This window comes from Orcinus orca, chromosome 5 (assembly GCF_937001465.1).
Source record: "Orcinus orca chromosome 5, mOrcOrc1.1, whole genome shotgun sequence".
NCBI classification, from domain to species: domain Eukaryota; kingdom Metazoa; phylum Chordata; class Mammalia; order Artiodactyla; family Delphinidae; genus Orcinus; species Orcinus orca.
In genome coordinates this window covers 28,013,368-28,033,466 of record NC_064563.1, presented here as the reverse complement: position 1 = coordinate 28,033,466, position 20,099 = coordinate 28,013,368, and the positions used below count along the sequence as shown (strand labels likewise).

The window sequence follows — 20,099 nt, the reverse complement described above, 5'->3', positions numbered from 1 at the left end:
AGCTGGGACGGGCCGGGGCGCGGGATGGTGGGGGAAGGGGCGTTCCCGGCGGCCGCGCCTTCCGCGGCTATTGGATTAGTGGCCTTCAGGGATGAGCTCAGCCGGATCGGCTTTCAGCTGCAGCCTCCGGGCCGGCCGGGAAGGCGGGGAGCGGGCGGCGGCGGAGGAAGAGGGGGAGGCGGCGGCGGCTGCAGCATCCAGAGCTGGCCGCGGCGGCCGACGCGCCCCGCGCACAAAGGCGCCCAGCCCCTGGGGAGGGCGATGAGCGCACCGTAGCCCGGGCCCGGGCCCCAGCTCCAACCACCAGTGCGTGCGCCCAGGGCGCGGGGGAAGTCGCTGGGCGCGCCAGGGGCCGGAGGCCGAGGCGCGGCCCGTGCGCCCCGAGCTCGGGACTCGCCGCCCTCCGGGTCTGGCGCGGAGCTTAGGAACCGCTGGAGCGCGGGCCTTGGCGCGCCCGCGGGATCCGCGCAGAAAGGCGCTTCCCCACTCCCACCCGGCCTCCTGCGCCCTCCCGCCGCGCCGGAGCGCCAACTTCCCAAGAACGCTCCAACTCCAGGCCACCCTGCTGGGCAGAGGGGGCGCTGCTCCTGGGCACGGGCCGTGAGGACGCGCCCCTGGCCCCGGGGAGCCAGCCGGCATCTTCGGGGTCGCTCGGGCGCCCCTGAGTGGGCGGCAGCGGCGGCAGACGCCTCTCCCGGCAGTCCAGGACCTGCCAGCGCTGGCGATTCCTCCAGGGCAGGCGCTTGCCCTCTCTTTTATGGTGAGTATTCTCCATCTTCTGGTGAGGGGCACGCGGGAGCCGAAATCTGGCCGCGCGGACCTCGTGCGGGCCGGCACTCGCCACAGCCGACGCTCCTGGCGTGGGTCCCGTCCAGGTCCTCGGGAATTCCTCTCTGCGGGCTGTGGCAGTCCGACCTGGTTGTTTTGCGCGCAGCCATGGGGCGTTGAGGGCCGGCCCCTGGTGCCATAGGTTCGAAGCCCGCTGCTTTTCTGCGTAATGGAGACACCACAAAAAACTACCCCCTTCCCCCCAGTCACCCTGCCTGGGTTGGGTCCATGATCTGTCATTCACTGGCTGAGTGACCTTGGGCAAGGCGCCAAACCTCGATTTCCTCATCCATAGGATGGGGATGATAATGGTGCCCTTTTAATAGGGCTATTGGTAGGATCTATGGGGTGGTCCTCGTAATGTACGTGGACCTGTGCCTGGCACATAGGAGATACTCGATCCAATGTTAGCCAGCATTATTATTAGCTGTGTGAGCCCAAGCGTGTTATCCAACTTTCCAGAGCTGCAACAGCTCTCTCGTGTATGTTTTGGGGACAGTAATTTCCAGGGGTCTGTTCATCTGGGTTGTTGGTGGGGCGTGTTCAGAGCGGTGGAAATCAAGCGCCCGGCACGCAGTGGGCGCTCGTGAACTGGTGGCTGTTATCGTTTACTCTTGACGCTGGATAGTGAGGCTTGTCGCCCGGTCCGGGCGCTGCTTGGGGCCAGTTCCTGGCCTTGCTTGGAGACAAACTTGGCGATGCTTAGGAAGGGAGGGGGTCGCGTGCTTCGTGAGTCACGGGCAGGGGGTGGGGGTGGGGTCTGGGAAGGAGGGAGGAGGCCATAGCTTGGAGCGCGGTGAATGTGTCCGCCCGGGTAGCGCAAGACGCGCCATGGGCTCGGAGCCAGGAGGGGACGCGAGCCCAGGACCTCTCCCTGGCGGGAGAAGCGAGGGGGAGTGGCTGCTCCTGCCTCCCGGATGGCGGAGCGTCGGCTGTTGCGGACTGGAAAGGAGAGGAGGGCACTTCTGGGCCGCCAGCGCTAGGAGGTGGGGAGCTCTGGGCTCTGGAGTAAGCCCACAGCGGTGTGACCTTGGGCAAGTACTCTCATCTGTCCCAGCTCAGTTTCCTCGTCTGCCCCATCCTCCTCCTGGGGGAGTTTGGGGGGTGAAGGTAGGAGTTCTCTCCTCTCTAGGAATCTGAGCCTCCCTCCTCCATGCACCTTCTGTCCCCCTGCAATCGATGAGCATAAATCAGGACGGCGTGCCTGAGCCTCAGAGAAACGCTATTAAAAGGAGAATCCAGGAACTGCCCGTCCCCCCTTCCAGGAGGTCATCGCACCGAGGGAAGAAGCATCAGTGCACTACATCTCTCCCCTCTCCTGTCTCTCCCTCTGTCTTCCCACCTTGGTGGCTCTATCCTCCAACAAACTCCTGAAGCCTCTGTCACTGAGGCTGATGGGGGACTCCCTCATCTCCCACACCTTCATTTTTCAAAAAGTGCTACTGATTAATGGAGTTTGTAGAAAGACTGTGTCAATAGCATGATATGAACATGCTTGACACAAGGGCAGAATCCTCTTGAGATACGTACCCTCTGATTGATTCCATTTTTTAAACTTCCTTTAAAAGTACTAATAAAAGGAATTTAAGCCACTTTTGACAAACAGCAAACAAAATTCAACTTGCTGGCCATTCCACTCAAATATCTCTCCAGTCTGTATTTCTATTTTATTTCAGAGACTGATAAACTGAATTATATAAAAAGAAAATCTACAGGGACATCAACAGAAACAGTTAAAAGACATATGACAAAAGACATATGACAAACTGGGGAGAGAATCGTCACTCCTGTCACAAAGGGCTCATCTCTTTAATGTGTAAAAATGTTCTCAAGTCAAGAAGAAAAAGGGCAAAAACAGACAAAGACCATTAACAGTTCACATGCACAAAATAAAATTGAAATAGCAAACATAAGACAAGCTGCCCTACCTCACTAAGAAAAATATAAGTTAAAACTCCAATAAGATACAATTGTTCTCATATCAGATTAGCAAATAATAATAATTTATCAGAAACATGTTTTAAAAGTATAAAATAGATCAAATCTCTCCCAGTCTTAGAACGTCCTCGAGGTTGCCAGGGTGTAAAATCTAGGTGCCCCCAGGGCCCTCCGGGTCTGGTTACTGCTCCCTTCACCCCTTTCTCACTGTTTGCCTCTCTCATTACCCTCCACCCCCTGGCCTTTTTGGTTTTGCTCCAACACTCCAAGGACTTTTTCCCTTGGCTTTTTAAAGACTGGCTCCTTCTCCTCGTTTAGACAGGCCTGTCCTTGGGAGGCTTCGCTTCTACCCCAGAAAGTGGCCAAGACCTGGGCCAGTGCAGCGTTCCCTATCCGTCTGGGAAAAGACCTAGTGCCATTCACCATATGGGGGCTAATTGATTCTCCCCGAGTTGCCTGACCTGTTGTAACATTGCCAGGTTCTTGAAAGGCCCCTTCTCTATTGGTACAGGAATGAAGGGTCTCAGGCAGCCCGGCAGGTAGAACAGGCCACTCGGTGCAGAAAATCAGGGGGTGTGAAGGTACCTGGAGCAAAGCTACCAGAAGTCTCTGCCTGAGTCAGTTAAAAAAAATAAGTACATAAATACATGCACTTAACGTATGTGAACATAACCAAACATACTTGGCAAGAAAGATCAACAACAAAAAAATTAAATAAAACAGCAACACATTTTATTTTGTTATTATTATTATTTTTTGGCCATGCCGCATGGCATGTGGGATCTTAGTTCCCCGACCAGGGAACGAACCCATGCCCCCTGCAGTGGAAGTGCAGAGTCTTAACCACTGGACCATCAGGGAAGTCCCCATTTTAAATAAAATATTTTAAATAAAACGTGGTCCCTAAATAAGTCTCACTGGCTGTATCGGTTCTGAAGCTGGAGGAAAAACGGTTGTCTGTGCTGAACCCCTTGGGAAAGAGGATGGTAGACCCAAATTGGGTATCATGAACCTTCTTCAGAAGAACTTTCCAGGGCGGTGTTGATTGCATGTGATTTTTTGCTACACATGTTGAGTTAACCCCCATTTAAAATGCTATGAAAGAAAAATGAAAGAAAAGTTACGAAAGAAAAATGTTTGTTGTTAAAAATGCAGACTATACAAGAGGTGTGGAGTGGAAGTTTCTTCTTCAGTCTGCGAAGTGCTTTCTAATGCAGACCGAGGTAGCAGATGCCCGTATGGTGCTGGTAGGAGATAGAGGCTGGCTGGGTGCTGGGCTCGCCAGCAAGAAATGTAGCACGGGGTGCAGAAGACAGCTGTGGATGCAGGACGAGGCCGAAGGGAGAGGGAGGGACACCACAGAGGGTGCCCGGTCCCGCTTGCGGGGGGGAGGAGAATGAATGACTGTCAGCTAGGCAAGGGAAGGTGGGAAGGCCCCCGGAGGCCAAGGTATGGGCAGGATGTGGTCTCTCAGGAGTCTGCTATGACTGGTCTGATGGGGGCCGTGCTGGGAGACTAGGCGTGGGAGAAGTAAGCAAGAACAGATCTTAAGGACTCTTACATGCCAAGCTAAGGGGTGCGGCTTCTCCCTGGAGAAGCCACCTGGAGAGTTGAACAAAAGGTGTGTGTGTGCCTTGGTCAGATTTACCCTGTGGCAGCATGGAGGGTGGCTTGGGAGCCACAGACTGGAGCCAGGGAGCCCCACTGGGAGACCATTTAGTAATCCAGGCAAGATCTGAATTGAGGGAGAGCTGAAGGCATTGAGGGAGACCGGGAGACAGGGGGATCCGTGGCAGAAATGGGGACGAGAGAAGAACCTGGTTTGCCGGAGAGGGAAGAGGCTGCTTTCAGTCCTGGGCATGTAGATTCTGAGGTGCCAGTGGCCCCCGAAACCCCAGGTCTGATATCTAGAGTGGGTGGGCGTGTCCTAGGGGAAAGAGACCAGCTGGCTTTACAAGGTCGTTTGAAGGAGCCCCTAGTCTGGTGTGGCCAGAGGCCTTGGGATAGGTGGGTCTGGCGCTGAGGAGAGAAAGCGGGGCTGGAGACTCAGTTTGGGAGGATCCACAGAGGGCTGGAACTGCCAGTCGTAAGAGAAGATGCATGCGGAGAGGGCGCAGCAGACACTGAAGATGCGGCAGTGGGTGTGCCCCATTTATGAGGCCAGCCAGGTGGACCTTGGGGCCGAGAGGTGGCAGGAGACTGCCCCGAGCTCTACACCTCCATGTGCTGGTGTGTGCAGAGGGAGAGGCCCAGAGCAGTTCCCAAGTACCCCACCTGGCTTTCAGTGCTGTGAAAAGTCACTTATGATTGAGCCTGGAGCTCTGACTTCTCCAGAAACTCGTGGGGCTGAGTCCACAGAGACCTCTCACCTGTCAGCCACATTCTGTGAGATGCACATGTCACACAGATTCCCGCAGGTCACACAGATTGCCGGGGCCAGAGTGGCTCTCTGCTCCCTGGGGCTCCCTCCCTCTCTTCTCTCTCTCAGGGTCTCCCTGTCTCCCCACTTCCTCTCCATCCCCTCTTCGTCTCCAACAATGCCCCCCCACCCCCGTATCTCAAAAGTGCTCCCAGAGACAGCTGAAGCTTAACAGAGGGACCTTCAGAAATCCCAGCAGGTTCCTACTATGATCTCCTAGACCAAGCCTGAGTTTCCCTTTTCATTCACACATCCCGAGTTTTCAGACAACCAGTTATACTAAGTGGGCAAAGTTCGGCTCATGAGATAAATGATGGGCCAGACATGAAGATCATTGTGTTTTCGTCATAGAAGTTGATCAAGAGTGTCCCGTTATGCAGCACCCACCCTGTCCCCTTTCTCCTAGCTCTGCTCCAGCCTGAGCCATGCTGGGTCTCACAGAGGCCAGCTGTCCTGCAGAACTTTACCCACGTGTGCTTAGGGCACAGGGGCAGCTGGAGCGATGACCAGACCCGCCAGGAATGCACGTGGAAATAGGGCATCTGGCCTTCCTGCCTTGGAGGTTTGTCTGTTTCAAATGACCTGGCAGGGCACGCTGGCTTGGTCACCGCACGGCAAACCTCCTTCATCCCATCCCCTGCGTTCCCTGCTGGCTGACAGCCTGAGCTTCCGCCCTGGGGGCTCCTGGCTCGGTCACCCGTGGGAAGATCCCCATGGAAACCCCACAAGAAGGAGAGGCACGGGGAAACCTCATTGATTCACAGTCCAGGAAGATGGGTGTGAGATGGTTCCACCTGGAGCTGCACAGATGGCTCTCCTGGGAAGAAAGGGCCTGCCCAGCCCAGTGTCGCATGAGCTCCATGCACGTGTACAGAGAGAAAAGTTACTGGACGCCTGTGAATGAAAGCTTGGAGGTTCTTTAGCTCATTCACCATTGGGAGGTTCATTCTGAATCAGCATCTTTTAATAGAGTAGCCTCTGTACTTTATATTTGTACTAAGAAAATCTTAGAAACATCCCAGCCTAACCAGGTCCAAGTGGGTACCGTTGGCACCATTGCACAGAGGTGAAAATTGAGGGCTGAAAATGTAAACGGCTTGCTGGAGCCCAGGGAGCTCCGCTCTCCCAGTCATGCCTCGGTGGAGGTTCTTTCTAAAGTGGCAGGTTGCTTTTATTTCTTTGCTCGTGCTTGTGCATCCACCATTTTCTCTGAGCCAGAGCCCTGCAGAGTCCTGGGGACTCCGGTGAGGAGACCCAGCCCCTGCTCTTGCATTGTCTCCCGTCTGGTGGGAGGGAGGCAGCTGAGGAGACGTTAGGGCCCCTCGTGATAAGTCTGTGATGGAGACAGGTGCAGGGGCTCTGAGGGCACGGGATGGGGAGCTCCCCAGGGGCACTGATACCCGAGTAGAATGAATTGCCCAGGTGTGTGTATGTGGAGGGGCGTGCAAGGGAGGGGGAAGGGGTGAAGGCAGCAGAGGGTCAGGACACGCAGGTTAGTGGGGACGCCATGAAGGGCTTCACAGAGGCAGGTGGGTCAGGGAAGCATCAGGGAGCATTTGGGGAGGGTTAGGGTTAGGAGTTTGTACTTTATCCTGAAAGCTGTGGAGAGCCTGTGGAGGATTTTAAGCAGGAAGCGTGAATTAGATCAGCTTTGCATTTTTACAAGTGGTGTCGTATATATTTGAAACCAATATGCAGTCTCTTATAGGAATTCAAGTGGTATCAAAGTGCACTGCTTTTTACAGTCCTTGTCATTATTCAGACCTGTCACTGGGTCTGACCCCTTTGGCGTGAGCTCTCTCAGGAGGGAAGTGATTGCGTCTTACACTTTCCTGTAGCCTCAGATCCCCAGGGAGGCATCGTTACTGCTGGTTAAATGAAGGCATGAAATCCGCCCCCAACCCCTACCCCAGCAAGTCCAAAGCCATAGGCCGCATTGAGGGGAGGGCGTTTAACCCGGTCATTATCAATCCTGCGGCAGTCCTGTCTCCTGGCAGACCCCATGCCGGGCTGAGTCCAGCAGACAAGACTTCGAGAAGGGGATTTTGGGTCCTGGGCCTCTGAAGACTGAGCGCCACACCTTGCAAACCGTTGAGGCTCCTTAAGAAGTGCGACACCCACGCTTCGCGTCTCCTCATTTCCCCTGTCAGGTTGCAATACCCGCCAGGGTCCTGGGAAGGGCAATTGGCAATCTGAGTTTTTGTTTTCTTGCATAGCCGTCACTGAAGCCCTGGGGCGGATCCTTCCGGATAATGTCATTAAGCATCCCCATCCAAGCATGGCCTAAGAAATTAAGTTTGGTTTGAGGAAATGTGATGGAGGCATCGTTCAGTATGCTGTCTGCTTGCTGGGTTGAGAGACAGTGTTATTCCTACCAGGAACTTAGACTCTGTGGTATCTCCTCTGTGCCTGGCCCGGCGCCACGAGCTATGGTGGAGACAAGAGGAGAAAGGTGACCAGTACCCGCTTCCTCTGTCTGGAGAGAGGGCAGGGGCTGAGCCTGACTTGGCCACTGCTGCGTGTCCCTAGCTCTCAGCCTCACAGAGCCTGGCACGTGACAGCCATCCACCAAGTGTTTGTTGAAAGAATAAATGAGGCTGGGAGCAGAAAGGCTGCACAGCAGTGTATAACAAGGGGCAGACTGGATACAGCCCAGGGTCAGCGGCTCAGAGGCAGTGACTGTGTTAATGGAAAACGAGGCCCCGTGCTCTCATCTCCTGACTCCAGCCCCGGCCCTTTCCCTGATGAATCCTCTAGAGAGAGCAGAACGTGAGAACTTGCTGAAGCCCAGAATCTCCTCTTCACACCCATACATGTATTCTTCCCTGTCTTCCAAAGCACAGTGCTTGTTTGTATATGTGTTAGGTGGGGTTGGATGGGAGTTGGTGAAGAAGCCCAGGGGAGAGCTTCCTGTCCCCAGAGGAATGCCCCTCAAGGTAGAAAAACGCAGATCAGTGGACCAGAAAGTCGTGGCTGGCTCAGGGGTGACAGAAGTGTGGGGCAGGCACCTAGAGGCCCTGGGGGGATCAGGGCAGGCTTCCTGGAGGAGGTGGGGCTCTCAGGCTGGATTGGGGAGGTGAGGAAGGAAGGACTGGGGGTCCCAACTGCCTGGACAAAGACATGAAGATAGACTCGTGACCCCGGTTTAGGAGTTGGGAATCTGCATTAGTAACTTCCTGTCTCCCAGCTCTGGCTTCTGATCCTGACCACTGCCTTTGGCAGGTTCCATGGGGAATAAAACCGAGTTACTTAGCCCGTCTTTTATTCATTTGTTAGTTCAGTCACACCTGCAGGAGACCGTAGGAGCTGGACCTTCTCTGGGGCGAGGACTGCAGAGGCAACATCCCAGCTGGGTGCAGGGGAGGTACGGGCAGAGTAGATCTGGCTGGAAGCTGGGGACCCCATGAAGAAGTTATAGCCCCCTATTGTGAGCATTTACATTAATCTCCACATTTTGGTTCTATGAACCACCCTGCCCTTTGCTTCTGTAGCTGAACCCTAGTGCACGCCCTGGCGTTTCTTTAGGATGCATTCAGGTGGTGAAATGGCAATGTCGCAGGACATACACAGTTTAAAGGAGCACTTAACATTTACTGGGTGCCTCCCAGGTGCCCTGTGCCATTTCAGACTTTACAGATGTCTCCCCTGATCCTTGCAAAGACAGGCAAGCTTAGCACATAGAGCACTTTTCAGATGAGTCTCAGAGAGGGTAAGCCCTTGCCAGGGCCCAACGGACAGGAAGGGATTCAAACCCTGCCCTTTGTTATATTGTGCTGTCACTAATTTTCCTTAGTGGATGGCCATTAACGGACATGAGCACTTCACTCTGGGTCCTGTCTTGGGGGGAGTAGCAAAGGGCTGCTGTGTGTCCACTCCACCATCGCCAGGGTGGGCAGCTTTTGAGGCCCCCGCCTGCCACTGATGGGGCAGAGGCCTCGAGGCCAGCAAGGAAAGCACCGTGCCCTCCATGACCCAGCATGGTCTCCTCTGGGGCTGCTGCTTGGCCGTTGCTTTCAAATATGTTAAAGGTGTCTTTCAACAGCTCCAAAGTTGGCATGGTGTGCACAAGGATAAAGCAATTTCCCTAAGAAATGTCCCGTGTGGGCCACAGAGTTGCTTACAGTCGGCACCGTGAGAGGCCGTGTTCTGTTTTTTGATTAGATCTTTTTTTGTTGTTTTGAAGTCTATTAATTTATTGAGTAAAAAAATCATTGTCAGACATATTAAATTCAGTTTGGTTCAAATTTGGCTGATGTCCATTTGCAGCAGAGATGAATGGAGGAGAAGAGAAGACACAGTGATGCTGGTAACGGGACCCTGAACAAAACCATCTTCCGTTAATTATAAAAGCGGGCATCACGCAGCCAGCGTGAGTCAGTTAGCTAACGAGCAGGGATAAAACCAAAGTAAGCGAGAACTTTCAAGAAAAGAGGGGCCAGAGCTTTCAGAGGACAAGATGCAGCAGGGGCTCGCTGGAGAACAGTGTTGGGTGCAGAGCTGCCTGCTCGCTTAGGGAACACAGTGATCACATCATAGCCCTCGGGTGGAGTGACCCGCTCCCGGGTGTGCTTTTCACAGCAGATCTGATCCTCCACAAAGAAATGGCCCTTCTGTTTCAGGTTGTTGCCACAGTCGGTGCACACATAACACTCAGGGTGGCGGTGACGGTCCCGCCGCTTCACAAACATGCCGACGGTGCCGGTGCCACATTTGTCACACATGGGCAGCTTCTGGGCATTTCCAATCTATGCAGCCACTTTGGTGACTGGAGCCTTAACTCTTCTGAATCCTGAGGGATGGTTGGGATCCCCTTTCTCCTCAGACTCCAGGATTTCCTGCAAAACCAGGAGTGAAGCGGACTGTTTTGGAGGCTCATTTAACTCTCGGTTCTCCTGCGGCATCTTGTAAACTTCAGATTCTTTATCAATGGCGAGTCCGCTTGGAAGCTGAGCATGGTCTAATGCTCTGCCATTCGTCTCCTGCCCACTGGCTGCCGTCTTTGACTCCAAGGCACTGTTGAAGTTGGAGATGTTTTCAGAGGAGTAGAGGCCAGCTGGGTTGTTGTACTGGTTTGTGATGACCCTGGAGAAGTGGAGGCAGGTGAGGCGGTAAGGGGCAGGGCGCTCTGGTTGGGGGTGCTTCCTATGTGTAGGGCCTCTTGCGGTTCAGAGGCTAAATTCATCTTGTATGGATAATGTTTCCCTTCCTCTGTCACCAGAGCGACCAGATTTTCTGTTCAGATCTGGTTACTGTGAGAGTCAAGTTGTCTGTGCAGCCCTTGATTTTCTCCTGAGCTTCCAAGTGCGTCGATGGCTGTGATTACATCTCCAGCACATAATAAATTAGCTATAGCAGCCTTGCTTCCGGGAGTGACCCGGGAGATGGTGAGAGGCTGCTCGAAGTCCTTGCCCCCCACAAGGCAGAAGCCCCACGGTCCCGGGCCCTGGAGGACTAGTTGCTGGGTGGTCATGGCGCGGTGACGGCGGGCGGCGACTCCAGGGGACAGATGGGGCAGGACGCGGAGTGGCGCGTTGGGCTCCCCGACAGCTGTGCTGATTAGATCTTTCAGTTTTCTATTTTATTATGCTTAATTTGTATATTTTCACTCTTTTTCATTTACTAGTATAAGTACACCAGCCATGACTTCCTCTGGGCTCTACCTGAATGGGATCCCACAGGTTCCAATATATGAAATGTTTTTTGATATTCTTGTTTTCTAGATACTGTACAATTTCTATATAGGTCTCTTTTCTGATCCGAGTTGTTTAAAAGAGAGTTTTCAAAAACGTCCAGGTGGTAGGATTTTGTGATCCATAACTTTGTGATTAATTTCTAGTTTTCCTTCTGTGTTACCAGGTTCTGTATTATGTCTGCTTTTTTGGTGAGGTTTTATTTGTGGCCTAATATATGGGCAATTTTTAGAAATACGTATACATCAATTAAATGTCATTACTTATGCAATTTTGGTTTTTCTATGTCTTTACTTAATTTGGTCCATTGATCTGTCATGAGCTGAAAGAGGTGAATTAAAATCATCTGCCTCTACTGTGTATCTGTCTGACCTTTCTTGTATTTCCTGTAGCTTTTGCTTTGAATTTTGGTGCTGTCATTTGGTATGTTCAATCTTCAATTGTGGATTATATTCTTTATTGTTATAAAGTGTTCTTTGTCTCACTTAATATCGTTTGCCCTGGATTCAACCTTACTTGCCTCATTTTAAGGTTACTGTACCTGCTTAGTTTGATGTAGCCCTTACTTGATATATATTTACCTTTCCTATTTTTCAACATTGTTCAATTACTTTGCTTTGGGAATATCTCTTAAATATGCCATACGGTGGGAGTTTTGTCTTGTTCCCCAACCTTACAATCTTTTCTTTTTAGTAGTTCACTATGGCCAATCATTAACATAGCTAGTATTTTTTTTTTTTTTTTTTTTTTTTTTTGCGATACGCGGGCCTCTCACTGTTGTGGCTTCTCCCGTTGCGGAGCACATGCTCCGGACGCGCAGGCTCAGCGGCCATGGCTCATGGGCCCAGCCGCTCCGCGGCATGTGGGATCCTCCCGGACCGGGGCACGAACCCGTGTCCCCTGCATCGGCAGGCAGACTCCCAACCACTGCGCCACCAGGGAAGCCCCATAGCTAGTATTTTGGTCATAATTTTACTATCATATTTTATGTCTCTGTGTTTTTGTTCCTATTGCTTCTTTTTTTATTAATTTTTAAATTTTATTTTATCTATTTTTTTATACAGCAGGTTCTTATTAGTCATCAATTTTATACACATTAGTGTATACATGTCAATCCCAATCTCCCCATTCATCACACTCCCCCCACCCCCCCGCCGCTTTCCCCCCTTGGTGTCCATACGTTTGTTCTCTACATCTGTGTCTCTATTTCTGCCCTGCAAACTGGTTCACCTGTATCATTTTTCTAGGTTCCACATACATGCATTAATATACTATATTTGTTTTTCTCTTTCTGACTTACTTCACTCTGTATGACAGTCTCTAGATCCATCCACGTCTCAACAAATGACCCAATTTCGTTCCTTTTTATGGCTGAGTAATATTCCATTGTATATATGTACCACAACTTCTTTATCCATTCGTCTGTCGATGGGCACTTAGGTTGCTTCCATGACCTGGCTATTGTAAATAGTGCTGCAATGAACATTGGTGTGCATGTGTCTTTTTTTTTTTTTTTTTTTTTTTTGTGGTACGTGGGCCTCTCACTGTTGTGGCCTCTCCCGTTGTGGAGCACAGGCTCCGGACGCTCAGGCTCAGCAGCCATGGCTCACGGGCCCAGCGCTCTGCAGCATGTGGGATCTTCCCAGTCCAGGGCACGAACCTGTGTCCCCTGCATAGGCAGATGGACTCTCAACCACTGCACCACCAGGGAAGCCCCTCATGTGCCTTTTTGAATTATGGTTTTCTCTGGGTATATGCCCAGTAGTGGGATTGCTGGGTCATATGGTAGTTCTATTTTTAGTTTTTTAAGGAACCTCCATACTGTTCTCCATAGTGGCTGTATCAATTTACATTCCCACCAACAGTGTAAGAGAGTTGCCTTTTCTCTACACTCTCTCCAGCATTTGTTGTTTGTAGATTTTCTGATGATGCCCATTCTAGCTGGTGTGAGGTGATACCTCATTGTAGTTTTGATTTACATTTCTCTAATAATTAGTGAGGTTGAGCAGCTTTTCATGTGCTTCTTGGCCATCTGTATGTCTTCTTTGGAGAAATGTCTATTTAGGTCTTCTGCCCATTTTTGGATTGGGTGGTTTGTTTCTTTAATATTGAGCTGCATGAGCTGTTTATATATTTTGGAGTTTAATCCTTTGTCCGTTGACTCGTTTGCAAATATTTTCTCCGATTCTGAGGGTTGTCTTTTCGTCTTGTTTATGGTCTCCTTTGCTGTTCAAAAGCTTTGAAGTTTCATTAGGTCCCATTTGTTTATTTTTGTTTTTATTTCCATTACTCTAGGAGGTGGATCAAAAAAGATCTTGCTGTGATTGATGTCAAAGAGTGTTCTTCCTATGTTTTCATCTAAGAGTTTTATAGTGTCCGGTCTTAAATTTAGGTCTTGAATCCATTTTGAGTTTATTTTTGTGTATGGTGTTAGGGAGTGTTCTAATTTCATTCTTTTACATGTAGCTGTCCAGTTTTCCCAGCACCACTTATTGAAGAGACTGTCTTTTCTCCATTGTATATCCTTGCCTCCTTTGTCATAGATTAATTGACCATAGGTACGTGGGTTTATCTCTGGGCTTTCTATCTTGTTCCATTGATCTATGTTTCTGTTTTTGTGCCAGTACCATATTGTCTTGATTACTGTAGCTTTGTAGTATAGTCTGAAGTCAGGGAGTCTGATTCCTCCAGCTCCGTTTTTTTCCCTCAAGAGTGCTTTGGCTATTCAGGGTCTTTTGTGTCTTCATACAAATTTTAAGATGGTTGTTCTAGTTCCATAAAAAATGCCATTGGTAATTTGATAAGGGTTGCACTGAATCTGTAGATTGCTTTGGGTAATATAGTCATTTTCACAATATTGATTTTTCCAATCCAAGAACCTGGTATATCTCTCCATCTGTTGGTATCATCTTTAATATCTTTTATCGGTGTCTTCTAGTTTTCTGCATACAGGTTTTTTGTCTCCCTAGGTAGGTTTATTCCTAGGTATTTTATTCTTTTTGTTGCAATGGTAAATGGGAGTGTTTCCTTAATTTCTCTTTAAGATTTTTCATCATTAGTGTATAGGAATGCAAGAGATTTCTGTGCATTAATTTTGTATCCTGCTACTTTACCAAATTCATTGATTAGCTCTAGTAGTTTTTTGGTGGCATTTTTAGGATTCTCTATATATAGTATCATGTCATCTGCAAACAGTGACAGTTTTACTTCTTCTTTTCCAATTTGTATTCCTTTTATTTCTTTTGCTTCTCTGATTGCCGTGGCTAAAACTTCCAAAACTATGTTGAATAATAGTGGTGAGAGTGGGCATCTTTGTCTTCTTCCTGATCTTAGAGGAAATGCTTTCAGTTTTTCACCATTGAGAATGATGTTTGCTGTGGGTTTGTTGTATATGGCCTTTATTATGTTGAGGTAGGTTCCCTCTCTGCCCATTTTCTGGAGAGTTTTTATCATAAATGGGTGTTGAATTTTGTCAAAAGCTTTTTCTGCATCTATTGAGATGATCATTTGGTTTTTCTTCTTCAGTTTGTTAATATGGTGCATCACATTGATTGATTTGCATACATTGAAGAATCCCTGCATCCCTGAGATAAATCCCACTTGATCATGGTGTATGATCCTTTTAAAGTGTTGTTGGATTCTGTTTGCTAGTATTTTGTTAAGGATTTTTGCATCTATATTCATCAGTGATATTGGTCTGTAATTTTCTTTTTTTGTAGTATCTTTGTCTGGTTTTGGTATCAGGGTGATGGTGGCCTCATAGAATGAGTTTGGGAGTGTTCCTTCCTCTGCAATATTTTGGAAGCATTTGCGAAGGATGGGTTTTAGATCTTCTCTAAATGTTTGATAGAATTCACCTGTGAAGCCATCTGGTCCTGGAATTTTGTTTGTTGGAAGATTTTTAATCACAGTTTCAATTTCATTACTTGTGATTGGTCTGTTCATATTTTCTCTTTCTTCCTGGTTCAGTCTTGGAAGGTTATACCTTTCTAAGAATTTGTCCATTTCTTCCAGGTTGTCCATTTTCTTGGCATAGAGTTGCTTGTAGTAGTCTCTTAGGATGCTTTGTATTTCTGCGGTGTCTGTTGTAACTTCTCCTGTTTCTTTTCTAATTTTATTGATTTGAGTCCTCTCCCTCTTTTTCTTGATGGGTCTGGCTAATGATTTGTCAATTTTGTTTATCTTCTCAAAGAACCAGCTTTTAGTTTTATTGATCTATGCTATTGTTTTCTTTGTTTCTATTTCATTTATTTCTGCTCTGATCTTTATGATTTCCTTCCTTCTGCTAACTTTGGGTTTTGTTTGTTCTTCTTTCTCTAGTTCCTTTAGGTGTAAGCTTAGATTGTTTATTTGAGATTTTTCTTGTTTCTTGAGGTAGGCTTGTATAGCTATAAACTTCCCTCTTAAAACTGCTTTTGCTGCATCCCATATGTTTGGATTATCGTGTTTTCATTGCCATTTGTCTCTAGGTATTTCTTGATTTCCTCTTTGATTTCTTCAGTGACCTCTTGGTTATTTAGTAACGTATTGTTTCGCCTCCATGTTTTTGTGTTTTTTACGTTTTTTCCCTGTAATTTATTTTTAATCTCATAGCGTTGTGGTCAGAAAAGATGCTTGATATGATTTCAATTTTCTCAAATTTACTGAGGCTTTATTTGTGACCCAAGATGTGATGTATCCTGGAGAATGTTCCATTCACACTTGAGAAGAAAGTGTAAACTGCTGTTTTTGGATGGAATGTCCTATAAATATCAATTAAATCTATCTGGTCTATTGTTTCATTTAAAGCTTCTGTTTCCTTATTTATTTTCATTTTGGATGATCTGTCCATTGGTGTAAGTGAGGTGTTAAAGTCCCCCACTAGTATAGTGTTACTGTCGATTTCCTCTTTTAGAGCTGTTAGCAGTTGCCTTGTGTATTGAGGTGCTCCTATGTTGGGTGCATATATATTTATAATTGTTATATCTTCTTCTTGGTTTGATCCCTTGATCATTATGTACTGTCCTTCCTTGTCTCTTGTAACATTCTTTATTTTAAAGTCTATTTTATCTGATACAAGTATTGCTACTCCAGCTTTCTTTTGATTTCCATTTGCATGGAATATCTTTTTCCATCCCCTCACTTTCAGTCTGTATGTGTCCCTACGTCTGAAGTGGGTCCCTTGTAGACAGCATGTATATGGGTCTTGTTTTTGTATCCATTCAGCAAGCTTGTGTCTTTTGGTTGGAGCATTTAGTCCATTCACGTTTAAGGTAATTATCGATATGTATGTTCCTATGACCATTTTCTTAATTGTTTTGGGTTTGTTTTTGTAGGTCCTTTTCTTTTCTTGTGTTTTCCACTTAGAGAAGTTCCTTTAGCATTTGTTATAGAGCTGGTTTGGTGGTGCTGAATTCTCTTAGCTTTTGCTTGTCTGTGAAGCTTTTGATTTCTCCATCGAATCTGAATGAGATCCTTGCTGGGTAGAGTAATCTTGGTTGTATGTTCTTCCCTTTCATCATTTTAAGTATATCATGCCACTCCCTTCTGGCTTATAGAGTTTCTGCTGAGAAATCAGCTGTTAACCCTATGGGAGTTCCCTTGTATGTTATTTGTCATTTTTCCCTTGCTGCTTTCAATAATTTTTCTTTGTCTTTAGTTTTTGCCAATTTGATTAGTATGTGTTGCGGCGTGTTTCTCCTTGGGTTTATCCTGTATGGGACTCGCTGTGCTTCCTGGACTTGGGTGGCTATTTCCTTTCCCATGTTAGGGAAGTTTTCAACTATAATCTCTTCAAATATTTTCTCTGGTCCTTTCTCTCTCTCTTCTCCTTCTGGGACCCCTATAATGCAAATGTTGTTGCATTTAATGTTGTCCCAGAGGTCTCTTAGGCTGTCTTCATTTCTTTTCATTCTTTTTTCTTTATTCTGTTCCGCAGCCGTGAATTCCACCATTCTGTCTTCCAGGTCACTTATCCGTTCTTCTGCCTCAGTTATTCTGCTATTGATTCCTTCTAGTGTAGTTTTCATTTCAGTTATTGTATTGTTCATCTCTGTTTGTTTGTTCTTTAATTCTTCTAGGTCTTTGTTAAACATTTCTTGCATCTTCTTGATCTTTGCCTCCATTCTTTTTCCAAGGTCCTGGATCATCTTCACTATCATTATTCTGAAGTCTTTGTCTGGAAGGTTGCCTATCTCCACTTCATTTAGTTGTTTTTCTGGGGTTTTATCTTGTTCCTTCATCTGGTACATAGCCCTCTGCCTTTTCATCTTGTCTATCTTTCTGTGAATGTGGTTTTTGTTCCACAGGCTGCAGTATTGTAGTTCTTCTTGCTTCTGCTGTCTTCCCTCTGGTGGATGAGGCTATCTAAGAGGCTTGTGCAGTTTTCCTGATGGGAGGGACTGTGGTGGGTAGAGTTGGCTGTTGCTCGGGTGGGCAGAGCTTAGTAAAACTTTAATCTGCTTGTCTGCTGATGGGTGGGGCTGGGTTCCCTCCCTGTTGATTGTTTGGCCTGAGGGAACCCAACACTGGAGACTACCTGGGCTCTTTGGTGGGGCTGATGGCAAACTCTGGGAGGGCTCATGCCAAGGAGTACTTCCAGAACTTCTGCTGCCAGTGTCCTTGTCCCCACTGTGAGCCACAGCCACCCCCCGCCTCTGCAGGAGACCCTCCAACACTAGCAGTTAGGTCTGGTTCAGTCTCCTATGGGGTCACTGCTCCTTCCCCTGGGTCCTGATGCACACACTACTTTGTGTGTGCCCTGCAAGAGTGGAGTCTCTGTTCCCTCAGTCCTATCAATGTCCTGCAATCAAATCCCGCTAGCCTTCAAAGTCTGATTCTCTAGGAATTCCTCTTCCCGTTGCCGGACCCCCAGGTTGGGAAGCCTGACGTGAGGCTGAGAACCTTCACTCCAGTGGGTGGACTTACGTGGTATAAGTGTTCTCCATTCTGTGAGTCACCCACCCAGCAGTTATGGGATTTGATTTTAGTGTGGTTGCACCCCTCCTACCATCTCATTGCGGCTTCTCCTTTTTCTTTGGATGTGGGGTATCTATTTTGGTGAGTTCCAGTGTCTTCCTATTGATGATTGTCCAGCAGCTAGTTGTGATTCTGGTGCTCTCGCAAGAGGGAGTGAGAGCACGTCCTTCTACTCCGTCATCTTGGTTCTTGGTCTCTATTGCTTCTTAAAGCAAAATCTTTCAGTATGGTGTTTTATTTTGTGTTCTTTTTGACAGTTTGGAAGATCTGTATTTTATTCTTCTGGAGTTCTTCTGGAGGTTGCCTTTGTAACTATGTAAAAATGTATTTAATCCTTTTTTTTTTTTTTTTTTAGGCTGTACTAGTTGTCTCCCTTCTCAAATAAGTGATCACAAAATTAGTTTACAAATTTGCTCCCAATTTTTATCTGCTTTGTGACAGCTTTTTCTTACGGTGAGTTTTCTTGGCTTACCATATTTTTCCCTGTTCTGTTCCTCCTCTGTTTCTTTTCCAGCATCTTTGACTACATCATGTACTGGTTCCTAGTTAGAAGAGGCGGACCTTCCTGAATCAGCATTTTGCAAGGGATGCATGTAGAGGAGATGCCAGGAGGTATTTTAGGAGAGCAGGATTGCTCCCTGGTTCCTGGTAACTCTGTTCACAGGACTGTGGCTGTGATTTCTTTTAGCTTCTACCCAGTCAGCAGAGATCTGCAGCCCTGGGCTTCCCCCAGTTCAGGCCCTTCTCCCGCTCTGCCTCAGCAGCACACTGCTTCCTGTGAAGATGGCAGACCTGTAAAGTTTTCTCTGTTAGCCCTGCCCTCCTCTTTCCCCACAGTGTCAGAGGCAGCTCCCACGGCTAGACCGCATACCCTGTTCCCATTGTTCCCGATTAGGAATCGTTGGTCTTCTCCTTCAGGGAGTGCCAGCTACTGGCTGGCTCTGCCATCTTCAACTGAGATCTGCAGCCACAGGTGTCTTCTGTAGGTGTTTTCTCACACCTCGTTTGATCTTCAGTGGTTTTGGCAACGCTTGACCATTTTTTTGGCAGCCTCTCTTTGTAAGTTGTGGTTGGATTACAAATGTGTTCTAGTTTTGCTGAAGACAAAATTTGCATTCCTCTTTCTCTTTCTCCTTTATTTTGGGTGATTTTGGATATGAAAAGGAGTAACTATTCTGCTCTCTTAGAACTGTCTAGTGTTGTACATTTTTATGTATTCTGGTATTTCCTGAAACATTAGCCAGAACTCTCTGGATAGGGTCAGCATGAGCTGAAGCTGGGGTCTGACCGTAGAAAGGAAAGAAAATGGGAGTCGAGAATAAAATTGGAGGGTTAAAAAAGCAATGCATATTATTGCTGCCTGTGCCGCACGGCACTTTGGCTGGGACTGTGCCACTGTTTGGGTGGGAGGTCATGGCCAGGCAGAGCGGGGCATGAAAAACATCTGCCTCCTGATCTATCTCAAGGAAAGCCTAGGAGCTCTCAGACCAGGGAGGGGAGGACACACACCTCTGCTCTGGACAGGTTGCAGGGCTCAGCTCTCCATCTCTTCCCACACCCGGGGCCCATCCAAACAGCGCAAGCACCCTGGATTCTGGCTAGTCTCTTAGTGATGGTGGCCAAGTCCTGAAAACCAGGATCTTGTCTCAGCGGAGGTTGCCCAGGGTCAATGCTGTTAACTATGTTTATATGCCTAAAGAAAGAGCTAGCCCATCCAAAGGGAAGGTGTATATGCAGGATGCCCAGAAGATAGAGCCAGAGAGGAAAACCTGCCCGCAGAATCTCAGGCTTGACTTTTGATATTGTCTCTTAGCTTCCCACAGCACCTGGAGGGAGCATTTTACCCCCATTCAACAAATGAGGAAACTGGAGTCTTAGAGAGGCAAAGAGACCTTCCTGTGGACACACAGCTAAGCGATGGAGAGAGGGATTTGCATATACTTCTCGCTGGCTCCAGAGTCTGGGCATCAACTCTCTCATCCCCCTGCCTCCAACTCACCTTCCCATGGAGACCCCACCCCATCCTCAGATGGTTATCTTATGTCCGTGTCCACGTCCCTGGGTGACCTTGGTGGATCCTTGCTCAGTGTCTGGCTTCTCAAGCCTGGCTGCACTTTAAATGCTGTTTAAGCTCCCCAGGGCAGCCAGGGATGGGAACCAATGGGCCACACCCTAAACATCTTTGACCCCCTGTCTTGGGCACTTTGTCCCTCCCAACCTTGGCACAGGGCTTGTTTCTTGGGACCAAATGCATTGGGGTTCTCTAT

General features: G+C 48.1%; 1 pseudogene; it reads right to left on the bottom strand.

Moving 5' to 3' along the window:
* Window positions 1-421: 421 nt before the first annotated feature.
* On the bottom strand, window positions 422-10,695 carry LOC101283434 (PDZ and LIM domain protein 1-like; annotated as a pseudogene).
* Between the last annotated feature and the right edge of the window lie 9,404 nt (window positions 10,696-20,099).